Below are 12186 nucleotides of genomic sequence, written 5' to 3'. Positions count from 1 at the left end.
TTAAATTCATCTTTGAACTCCCACCAATGCTTGGTTCTCCATTGTGCCCCAGGATTTCTCATGTGTTGCACCAAGTCTTGATGGAGTTCTTCACAAGCTTGGGGCTCCCAAAGTTGATCCTCTTCTTGTAATCCGGGATTCCGCACTTTATTTTCACACCCATATTGAAGTTGATCATTATTAGTCCATCCGGGTCGCAAGTTAGATGAATTCTCAATGAAGTGCCCAACAACCCTCTTAGACCCATCTAGTTGAGCACTATTCCAACCTTTATATTGCATGTTTGATGTATCAACCATAATGAGCCTTGATTTGCAACGCCAACTACGAAACATCTTTCTTTTACGCTTCATCCCACAAAGCATCCTAAGTTAACCATCCGTTTTAAGCAAGCCATACTCAAGTGGGATAATAAAGCTAATAGAAATGAATTTTTTCTACTAAAATATAGAAGTAGATGACAACCTAGGTAAAGAAGCTTCTAAGGGTCTTGACAAAGCATATTCCATCCTCCTTTTTCTAAGGACCTCCACTTCCTCACAAGATCTCCTAATCTCAATCCTTTGTTCGACAATTTTATCCAACTCTTTTTCCTTACTCAAATCATAGATGGGAGGATGAGGGAAATTTACCTCCACATTACTTTCTATCTCATCGGGAGAAGGCTCTTCAAGCTCAAAGGATTCTTCACCACTAGGATTTGATGCTTGATCTTCATTGCCAAGGGAATTCAATTCTTGCTCTATCCCATCCAATTTTTCATATGGAATATGCCTTGGAGGTTGTGCACATTCCTCCTTAGCATCAAATTCAATCTTCTCGGTGGGATTTTCTTCAACTCTATGTTCCCATGGAGGTTTCGCATCTCTTAAATCTTCAACCACTTCTTCCTTGTCTTCATCAATCATAGGGTTCCTCCAATTGTTCCAACACAAAGCAACTTCCCTCATTATCCACCGGAGTTTCCAATCTCTCATTCTTGCTATACTCTTCCTTGGATTCTTCACATGTGGCCATGGGAGTTCCTTGAGTGTTCAAGCATTGGGATGCTAACCGGTTTACCACCTCATCCAAGGCGGCCGTGAATTGTTCTACATCCCTTTGATGAGTGGATTTTTGATGGTCTAGAATTCACAAATGAATTCTCGTTGCAAGTATAGTTTCTAAACCAAACAATAATCCTTTCATGCAAAAATTTGGTTGTCACAAGTAACAAACCCCTAAAAATAATAACTGAAGTATTCAAACCTCGGGTTGTTCTCCCTAGGAATTACAATAAAGTGTTCTTGTTATTGGTTATGAAGTATGTTTGGAGTTTTTTGAGGTAATAGACAAGAAATGTAAATGGCAAAGGAAATAAACTAACAACTAACAAAGCTCTTGGCAAGGTATGAGAAATAGAAGTCCTATCCTAGTTATCCTCCTCAATTGTAACCACAATTATCCATTACTCCCACTTAGTTAACCTCTTACCATGGAGGAAAGTCAAGTGGATGGATTAACTTGATTCCACAAGTCCTAGCCAAATCCTAGAGGAAAGACTAGCTTTAGTGGCATTCAAGTCAATTAGCAACTTCTAATTATCAATCAATCAAAGGAATTAGATAACTCAAGAGTCACCAATTACTCTACCTAGGTCAAGAGGAACAAAATCTAATTCATAGCTAAAAGAAACATTTTATCAAACACATAAAAGGCAATAAAAGTAAACAACATAAATTGCAAGAATTAAAGAGAGATCTAACTACAAAGGCAATAGATCCATAATAGAAAATCAAAGCAAACATGAAAAAAGCATGGAAATCATAAATTGTATTGAAAGAGAAATAGAGATCTATATAAGAATTCATAAAACTAAAGGAAAATTGAAGCAAGAGAAGAAGAAGATCTAGATCTAGAAGAAGAAAACTAAAACCTAATCCTAATCCTAATTCTAGAGAGAAGTGAGAGCTTCTCTCTCTAGAAACTAACTTTCCCTCCAAAACTTAAAACTAAACTAAACTAAGACTAGATGATTGATTCCTCTTCATTCATTGGGTTAAATAGCATCATAGGTGAGTTCGCTTTGGGCCTGGGAAGCCCAGAATTCGCCCCCAGCAGATTCACTTTAAGTGGGTCATGCGTACGCGTCGCTTGACAAATTACTATCTACGCGTACGCATCATGTGCGCGTACGAGTCGCCATGCGACCTTATCGTTTCACACATGCGCGTCTATTGCGCGTGCACGTGGAGTGAATTTCTCTCAATCCTTGATTTTCCATGATTTGTCCACTTTGCATGCTTTTCTCTTCATTCCTTTGATCTATTCCTAGCCTTTTCAACCTGGAATCACTAACAAACATATCAAGGCATCTAGTGCAATCAAAGGTGAGTTAAAATCAACCAATTAAGGGCCTAAAAAGCATTTTTTCACACTTAAGCACAAATTAGGAGACAATCATGAAACCATGCTATTTCCTTGGATAAATGTGGGTAAATGGTGATAAAATTCCCTAAAATTACTACAAGACAAACCCTCAAAATGGGGTTTATCAAGAACCTTCTTTAAGGTCAGGCCAGTTCAGAGTTTCCATCTGTTCTGGCTGACGATGGAAGGAGAGAGACAGATCCCAACCTACTGGAGCTTCGGGACTGGCTCTGAATACTTAATAAAGGTGACTTATGATGGATTACACTAGGAGGACGACCAGATAGCTGACATCTTGTTGGCGATCTTTGGCCCTCGAAACCTTAATCCCCATTTGTTATTGGGTGATCGGGAAATCGGTCGGGCCCACGTCGGTAGGTTATTCCCCCATTCTTTCGATTAATCTCTCTTTCGTTTCCTTTGGAGTTTCTCATTAAAACTTGGTTCCTGACTTCTTTACTTGCGTTTTCCTTGTAGTTTCTATAGCTGACGGGAAGACTACCATGGCGGAGCTGATGGCACACTTTCTTGACGAAAGCGATGACGACGACTCCTCGGCAACCCATTCAGAGGTCCCGGGTCCCGATGTCTTCGGCGAGGGGAGTGGTTGGACTGCAGTTGAAAATCAAGGTGATTCCTTGCCTTCTGGTAATGCCCAACCCGATCATCCTTCGAAGGGTGTTGTGGAAGAGCCGATCCAATAGCAGGGGCTGGTTTTGAAGCTGACCCTGACTTGACCATTATCCCCAACCCCAAGAAACAAAAAGGTCCTACCGAAAAGACCTTGACAATGATGGAAAGGAGCTTTGATTATGGCCATTTTGTTGATTCTCAGCTCCTCCCAGGGACTGAAGAATTCTTCTAGGAGGAGGACCTCACTACTCAAGCAAAGTGGACTTATCGCAGTCTCCTCCGAGCCGCAGTTATTTCCCAGAAGGTGGAGCCCGTTCTGGCTTAGGATTAGGCTCTGGAGGGAAAACTTCGTGCTTCTCAGAAGGACATTACTGAGTTGAAAACCCAACTTGCTGAGAAAGAGAAGAGAGCGGAGGAAGACGCCTCCAAGATCAACAAGTTGGTGGAGCGTGACCTCTCTGTCTCTAAGGAATTGAACACTGCCTGAGGTCAAGCCGTTTTTGCTGAAGCCAAAGTTAAAGAGTTGGAGAAAAAATTAAAAAAGTTGGAGGAGAAGCACATCGAGGTAGAGAGGTCGGCCCAGGTCGCTCAAAAAGAGGCCACTTCTCTGAAGAAGAAAAACAAAGACCTTGTGAGGGATGCCAAGAAGGTCATCAAGGCTACCGAGGACGGGATCAAAGCTCAGGTTGCTGTCCTGGCTCCTGATCTTGATACTTCCTTGGTTGGGGCTTTCAAAATGGTTCAGGATGGCAAGATTGTGGACATCCCCAAGAAGTCGGGACCCCCTTTGTGACTTTGTTGTTTTGGACTTGTCCTGTAATTTTAATTTGTTTCTTTAACTCATTGGGCCGATGCGATGCCCTTATTTTGTGATACTTTGACTTATCGGGCCGATGTGATGCCCTTATTTTGTGACACTTATCATGACTTGTTTTATATCATTTTTGGGCCGATTAGTTACCTTTGGAGAATATTTTTAGCTCTCTATTTTCTAGCTTTATCGTTTGGCGGGTAGGTTGTAGGCTTTTGCCTTTGTGGTGCTCGTTGCACCGACTAGGACTTCTGGGGTGATCAGTCCCGGTTAACCGTGAAGGGAAAAATAAAGAGAACATGTAACTTCAAAATTTGTGAAATGACACAAATGCAAATGTTCATGGCATTTATAATGGAACGAGATAACAAAGTGAGATAACAAACTAACGAACAGTGATGAATGAAATATTTATAATAGAACGAGATAACAAAGTAACGAGAAATAATGAACGAAATAAAAAAACCATTAAATCACAGGGTCGCCTTTTAAGAGTAGAATCTTTTTAAGTTTTCCGCGTTCCACGTTCTTGGCACCTTGCTCCCGTTCAGACGTTCCAACTTGTAGGCCCCTTTACCGAGTACTTCTCTTACTCTGTATGGGCCTTCCCAATTAGCCATTAGTTTGCCTTCTCCTGGAGTAGGTAACCCGATGTCATTTTGCCGTAGCACTAGGTCATCTAGTTCGAAACTCCTTTTCAGTACTTTGGCATTTTACCTTAAAGCTAGCCTTTGCTTTAACGCAGTTTCTGTCAAATGGGCCATCTTCCTTGTTTCGTCGATCAGGTCTTTCTCCACTGCCTCCTCAACGCCCCCAAGAAATAGCCTTAGGCTTGGTTCCCCAATTTCCACAAGGATTACCATGTCGACTCCGTAGGTAAGTCGGAAAAGCATTTCCCCGGTAGAAGATTGTGGCGTTGTCCTATACGACCACAGGACCGAGGCTAGCTCGTCTGTCCATGAGCCCTTTTTCTGGTCTAGTCGTTTCTTTAGGCCTTAGAGGATGATCTTGTTTGCAGATTCTACCTAGCCATTTCTCTGTGTATGTTCAACTGAAGAGAACTTCTGCTTGATCCCCAATCTTGAAAGAAACTCGCCAAACTTCTTATCCGTGAGCTGCGTCCCATTTTCCGAGATAACGACCTCAAGGATTCCAAACCTGGAGACCACTTGTCTCCACATTAACTTTCGACAGTTTGCCGACGATATACTGGTATTGGCTCTGCCTCAATCCACTTGGTATAGTAGTCAATGGCCACGATTAGATATTTAACCTGACCAGGACCCACTGGAAATGGACCTAGGAGGTTGACTCCTACTGAGCAACAGGTCGGGAGGCCATCATTGAGCTTAACTCCACCGCCGGGGACTTGTGAAAGTTGGCGTTCTCTTGGCATCTTCTACATTTCCTCACGAACTCTTATGCGTCCGACATCATGGAAGGCCAATAGTATCTAGCTCTAACGAGCTTCCTGGCCAATGCCTTTCCCCCGATATGATGGCTACAACATCCTCCATGGACTTCGCTAAGGACGTAGTCCATTTAGTTGGGGCGCAAGCACTTCAGCAGGGGTTGATTAAGTCCTTGTTTGTACAGATGGCCCTGTATCGCTACGTACTTGGCCGCATCACGTCTTACCGTTCTAGCATCCCTCTCGTCCTTAGGGAGCTCGCCGTCCTCCAAGAAATGGAGGATCGGATTGATCCACGAGGGAGGGCTCAGTGCTTGTGTCACGTAGAAGGTTATTGAAGGCTCCTTTTCCAGCCCTTGAATTAAAGACCGGTTTCCCGTGCCTAGCTTTATGCTTGCTAGCTTTGATAGGAGGTCAGCTCTCGCATTCCTTTCTCTGGGTACATGTTGAATCATGACCTCTTCGAATCCTTTGCACAACTTTTTCACTTTTTCCAAGTACTTCTGGAGTAAGGAGTCTCTAGATTAATATGTCCCGTTGACTTAGGAGGTAATGATTTGGGAGTCACTATTTACCTCGACTCGTGACGCTCCAACTTCTTTGGCTAGGAGCGAACCCCCTATCAAGGCTTCATATTCCACCTGGTTGTTAGAGACTGGGAAGTCAAACTTGATGGATTGTTCATAAGTCATCCCAGCCGAGCTTTCGAGGATTATCCCTACCCCTCCAAACGCTTGGTTGGAGGCTCCGTCAATATAGAGCTTCCACCGTGTGCTCGTGTTCTCGGATGTGTCACCAACTACCTCTACCAGGAAGTCTACCATTGCCTGGGCCTTGATCGCATGCCTGGGTTCGTAGTGTAAGTTGTATTGAGATAGTTCAACCGTCCATGTCATCATACGGTCTGCCAGGTCGGGTTTTTGTAACACTTGGCAAATGGTCTGGTCAAATCTGACAGTGATCGGGTGTCCTTGGAAGTATTGCCTCAACCTCCGAGACGAGGTTAGCAAAGCATAGACCACTTTTTCCAACTTGGTATATCTTAGCTCTGCTCCTTGGAGTGCCTTGCTGATGAAAAACACCGGTTGTTGAATCTTATCCTCTTATCGGACGAGGACGGCCGCCAAGGCTTGGTTCGTTACTGCCAGGTATAAAAACAATGTCTCCCCTTCTTTTGGCCTGCCGAGGACAGGGTGTGCCGATAGTATCTTTTTGAAATGGCAGAATACCTCTTCACAGGCCGAGGTCCATTCAAAGGCTATTCCTTTTTTCATCAGATTGAAGAAAAAGAGGGCTTTGCCGCCGAGGCACCGAGGAAATGGGACAAAGCGGCGAGTCTCCTAGCCAACCATTGCACGTCCTTGACGCACCTTGGGCTCGTCATTTGTAAGATGGCTTCACACTTGTCTGGGTTAGTTTATACTCCCTTTTGTGTTATCATGAAGCTGAGAAACTTCTCGGCCTCTATGGTAAAAGCGCACTTGAGGGGTTTGAGTCTTATGTTGTGCTTACGGAGAGACTCGAAGACAGCCTCTAGGTCTCCGACCAGGTCACTTGGCTCGCTAGTTTTACCAGAATGTCATCGACATAAACCTCAACCGATCTATCGATAAGATCGCTAAAAACCTTGTTCATTAGCCTTTGGTAGGTTGCTCCGGCATTTTTTAGTCCGAACGGCATCATTTTGTTACAGTAAGTACCAGTTGGCGTTATAAACGCCGTCTTATCCTCATCAGGTCGGTGCATGGATATTTGGTTATACTCAGAGTACGCATCCATTAAACTTTAGAATCGGTATCCCGCTGCTGCATCAACCAGGGCATCAATGTTTGGAAGGGGAAAAGAGTCTTTCGAACTCGCCTTGTTGAGATCCGAGTAATCGACACACATCCTCCACTTCCCATTGGCTTTCTTGACGAGCACTACGTTTGACAGCCATGTCGAGTACTCGAGCTCCCTGATGAATCTGGCGCCTAACAGGCTGGCCGTCTGTTTGGCTACCTCGTTAGACCTTTCTTGCGACATTTTCCTCCTTCGCTGTGCTATGGGGTTAGCATCTGGTTTTAAGGTGAGCCGGTGAGACATGAACTCGGGGTCCACCCCTGGCATGTCGGCAGGAGTCCAAGCGAAAAGCTCACCGTTTGCTCTGATAGCCTCCATGACAGGCTCTTTTAGGTTGTGGGGGAGGTTTTTGTTCACGAAAGTGAACTTTTCCTCCGTGTTCCCAACTCGAAACTTCTTTAAGTCCCCCTGGGGTTCTGGCCTTAGTCTATCGTCTATTCTTGCATCCAAATCGGCTAGGAAAACCTTGGATGCCTCCTTCGACTTCTTCCTCAGGGAGAAACTGGCGTTGTCGCATGCGACGGCCATTTCTAGATCTCCTCTGATGGAATCGACGGTTCTGGCGTCCGTGACGAACTTCATAGCCAAAAACTTGGTGTATATTATGGCTGAGAACTCATTGATTGTCTTCCTTCCCAGGATGACATTGTAGGTTGTAGAATCTCTCAAGACAATGAACTCTGCCATTACTGACCTCTTTTCTTCACCTGAACCTATATAGACCGGAAGGGCGATTATCCCGTCGGGTTTTATGCAGTTGTCCGCAAGGCCTATGACCCTGTGTTGATAGGTCTTGAGGTAGGTTTCCCTGAGTCCCAGGGCATCGAACACGTTTCTAAACATGATATTTGAGTCAGCGCCAGTGTCAACGAGAATCCGTTTGACTAGGCCCGTCCTGATTCTTGCCGTGATCACCATGGGTGGGTTTTCCGAAAGCTCGCAAAGCCATTGATCTTCCGGGCTAAAGGATATCCTCGGGGGATCCTCGGATTGAGTTCTGTGGCTTCCGGATGACACGACTAAGACTTTGACATCCTTTTTTGTTGCCGACTTAGACTTGAGGGGCGCGTCTCGCCCGATCACGACGTTGACAACTACCGTAGGGGCGTTGTCAGCGTTCTCAGCTGGCGCTTGCTTTGGTTTCACAACCCGCCTGCAATCTTCCTCGAATCGCTCGTGTTCCCTTCTTCTCGGCTCCCTTATGAATTGGGAGAACTCAGTCAGCTTCCCTTTGCGAATGGCTTGCTCCAAGGCGTCCTTTAAGTCAAAGCAGTCTTGCGTCTTGTGGCCAAAACCTTTGTGATAGTCGCAGTATAAGCTCTTGTTCCCGCCTGTCCTGTCCTTCAGTTGTCGGGGCTTTGACAGGATCCCCTTGTCCGCAATTTGCTGGTACACCTCCGTTATTGGGGCCGCGAGTGGGGTATAATTCGTGAACTTTTCCACGAGAGGAAACGGCTTAGACTGCTTCGACACTCCTTCCCTAGGGGCTTCTCTTGGTTTTTCCGAGTAGGCGGGCTGGCGAGAAGGATGGTTAGTCGGCTGCCACTACCTGCCTAACCTCTTCGTCATTGATGTATTCTCTCGCTACATTCTTAATTTCTTGCATCATCCAAACGGGCTTAGTGGTAAGGTGCCTTCTGAAATCTTCGTTCAGTAGACCATTGATAAACCCCAATTTTGTGGTTTATCTTGTGTTGAATTTAGGAGATGTTATCAATTTTTCTCATATTTATTCAATGGAATAGCATGGTTTGTGAATTTCTCCTAATTTGTGCTTGAGAGTGAAAATATACATTTTAGGCCCTAAAATGGATAATTTTAATTCACTTTAATTCGATTCGATGCCTTGATATGTTTGTTAAGTGATTTCAGGATTAGAAGGCAAAGATTGGGTTGAAGGAATGAAGAAAAAGCATGCAAAAATGGAGAATTCATGAAGAAATGAAGATTTGCTGAACTGAAGGCTAGGTGCACGCGTCACCCACACGTACGCATGAGAAGGAGATTTGCCAGCGACGCGCACGCGTCACCCACACGCACGCGTGACCAGAGATCAAGAGACACGTACGCGTCATCCACGCGCATGCGTGACGTTGGTCACATGACTCACTTAAAGGGAAAACGCGGGGCGATTTCTGAGCTCAAGGAGGCACAAATCCAACTCATTTATGATGCTTTTGAACCCAAGGATGGCAAGGGATTGAGGGAGGGAGCAATCATAGTGTAGTTTTCATCATGTTGTAGGTTAGAATTCTAGAGAGAGAAGCTCTCTCTTCTCTCTAGAATTTAGGGTAGTTTAGGTTAAACTTTCTTAGATCCAACTTTCAATTCTTGTTTTGATTTAGTTTTCCCTTTTTAATTCTTTGTTATTACAAGCCTGACCTCTTCGTACTAAATCGATCATAACTTGAGCTATAGAGGTCCAAATGAGGCGGTTTTAGTTGCGTTGGAAAAATAACATTCGGGGCTTCAAAATGATATGCATTTTGCCATAGTTGCCTTGCAGTTAGTCAACGCGCACGAGTCGCCCATGCGTGCGCGTCGCAGGATCAGCGTGGGCCATTTTTAGCAACTCGTGGCCAGCAATTTCTAGCTCATTTTGCGCACAATCCAACTCATTTTTTATGCTATTGAACCCATAGATTAAAGGGGAATAAACTAAGGAGTCATAGGATAGTTTTCATCATGTTGTAGGTAGAATTCTAGAGAGATAAGCTCTCCCTTCTCTCTAGAATTTAGGGTAGTTTAGGTTTAATTCTCTTAGATCCAACTTTTAATTCTTGTTTTGATTTAGTTTTCCCTTTTTAATTTCTTGTTATTACATCTTTGCTATTCTAGTTTTACTTGTTAATTTCTCTATTTTGTTACTTTTATGTTCATGCACTCTTGTGGATTTAATTTTCTTTTAATGCAATTTTATGTTTCCATGTCCTTTTTATGTTTATCTTCATTATTATTGTTGATTTCTTCTTATGTTGGTTATGGGTTTCATTAATTCTTGTATTTTGTGATGTTTACTTTTATTGCACACTAGGTGTTTGATAGAATGTTTTCATTAGTTTTAGAGTAGTTTTCTTTACTCTTGACTTAGGCTAAGGGGTTAAACTTATCTTTTACTGTGATTATTATATATAAACATCAACATGCATGTAGGTGAGTAGTGGACACTGGAAGCCAATTCAAATTCGACACATCATACTTGTTCAATCTCCTTAGGGGCCATGGAGTCCTTCGCTCCGATCAGGTTCTTTGGACCGACCCTTCAACCAACGGCTTCGTTCAGAGATACTTGGCTGCGCCTCCTCCTTTCTATGTGGATTTTGCCAACTTCATGGTTAAGATGAGCAGCAATGCTGTTAAGACCAGTTCTAACTGTGAAATTCGCAAAAATTGGTGGATTAAATTATCATGCAAAATTTTATTGCTACAGCAGCATGTGGTTCTTTAGTTTCTATATGTCATAAAATTCTTCGAATCTTAAATTATTAGAAGTACATTAGTACTATTAAAATTTAAGTTACTATTACTGACACTATTTTTTTATTGTATGTTGTTGTGACTAATTTCAGTCAATAAATAAATAATTATTTGAATCACATGATCAAAATTTTTAGCATCAACTTAGTTTTACTCATAAGGTTAAGGTGTTATTATCAATAAATTTTATTCTATATCTTAGATATTGTCACAATTCGAGTAGTATATGTGTAGCTGTAACTTTAGTCTTTTAAAAATAAATTAAAAGACTACTCATCATATATGATTAATAAATTCTAAAATGTAACTCATTGTTAAGTTTGATCAATCTATCTTTCATTCAAAACGTTTGTAATAGTAATAGGATTAGACACATCCACAAAAATACTTCCATTAAACACAGTTATAAATAAAAGTTGGCAGAAATTATCAAAAACACTGTTGGTAACGTAGCTGAATTGATAATAATATAGCTGGTGGCATTATTCAAGTAAACATTAATGGTGATCCAACCCCTTAGCTTCTACCAAAATCTGTCCTTAGTAATAAAGCTTCTAATAATGAAGCAAATTAGGAATCCTCAGCAATAAGAAGCAGGTAGCAAATAGACATTACTTTTGGGCTGCGCATGCATGCTACAATACAGGGGATCTTTATTTATGTATTTATCTTGGTTTAACTGGGGATGTTTAATTTATATTATCGCTATTATTATTGGATATGGAATACATAAGCCCTATTTTCTTTTTATATTTACCACGGTAGTGTCTAACCTAGATAATAAGATAAAAACTCTTATTTTAGGAAAATGATTATCGGATAAACATATATAACAATAATCGCGTTCATTATAATTATATTAGAATGCGTCTACTAATTTCTTTTCTCTTTGATCATCATATGTTCTCAATTTCTCTTCTTTATGTATAATATTTCATTTCATATTTTAAAATTTAAATTCTATGTTGGAACTTAAACTCTTTATTCCCCTATCATGTATGTGAAAGGAGTTCGTCATAATGCGTATGTTAAATAGCTTCGTATAGCCTGAACCTGAGTCTGATCACACGAAAACTTAAAGAAGAAACATTGAAACAGTAGCGAAAAGGTGAATTAAAAGAACAAAGTTCTCCATAAATTGGAATCAAAATATGTACACCATCGAGCTGGACTGCCCCTAAGACAAGTTAGCAATAATGCCTTTAACCCTGCCCCTCCTCCCCCTCCCACTCCCCCCGGAAAAAAATTATTAATAATATATATGGATATGAGGGATGTATATTGCACATGTATAATTAATAAAAATAATTATAAAATTTTTTAGCTATCTAATTGTGAAATTGACATACATATTAAATTGATATACAGTTTATATCCTTTATATAATGAAAATCTACAATCCAGCATCTTAATAATTTCATCAGGATATCTGAGATTGAAAAGAAAAAGAAAAAAGAAAAACGTAATGTGAATTATGAAAGTAATTAAAGGTGAGATTCACGCGCTTAAGAAAACTACAATGATAAGAGTAGCGTTTTTTTTACCAACGTTGACTGCAAATCCATGTGTACATATATGATATATTTATAAGACTATGTTCCAT

The sequence above is a fragment of the Arachis ipaensis genome, chromosome B01, assembly GCF_000816755.2.
Source record: "Arachis ipaensis cultivar K30076 chromosome B01, Araip1.1, whole genome shotgun sequence".
Lineage (NCBI taxonomy): Eukaryota > Viridiplantae > Streptophyta > Magnoliopsida > Fabales > Fabaceae > Arachis > Arachis ipaensis.
Note: the sequence above shows the minus strand (reverse complement) of the source record.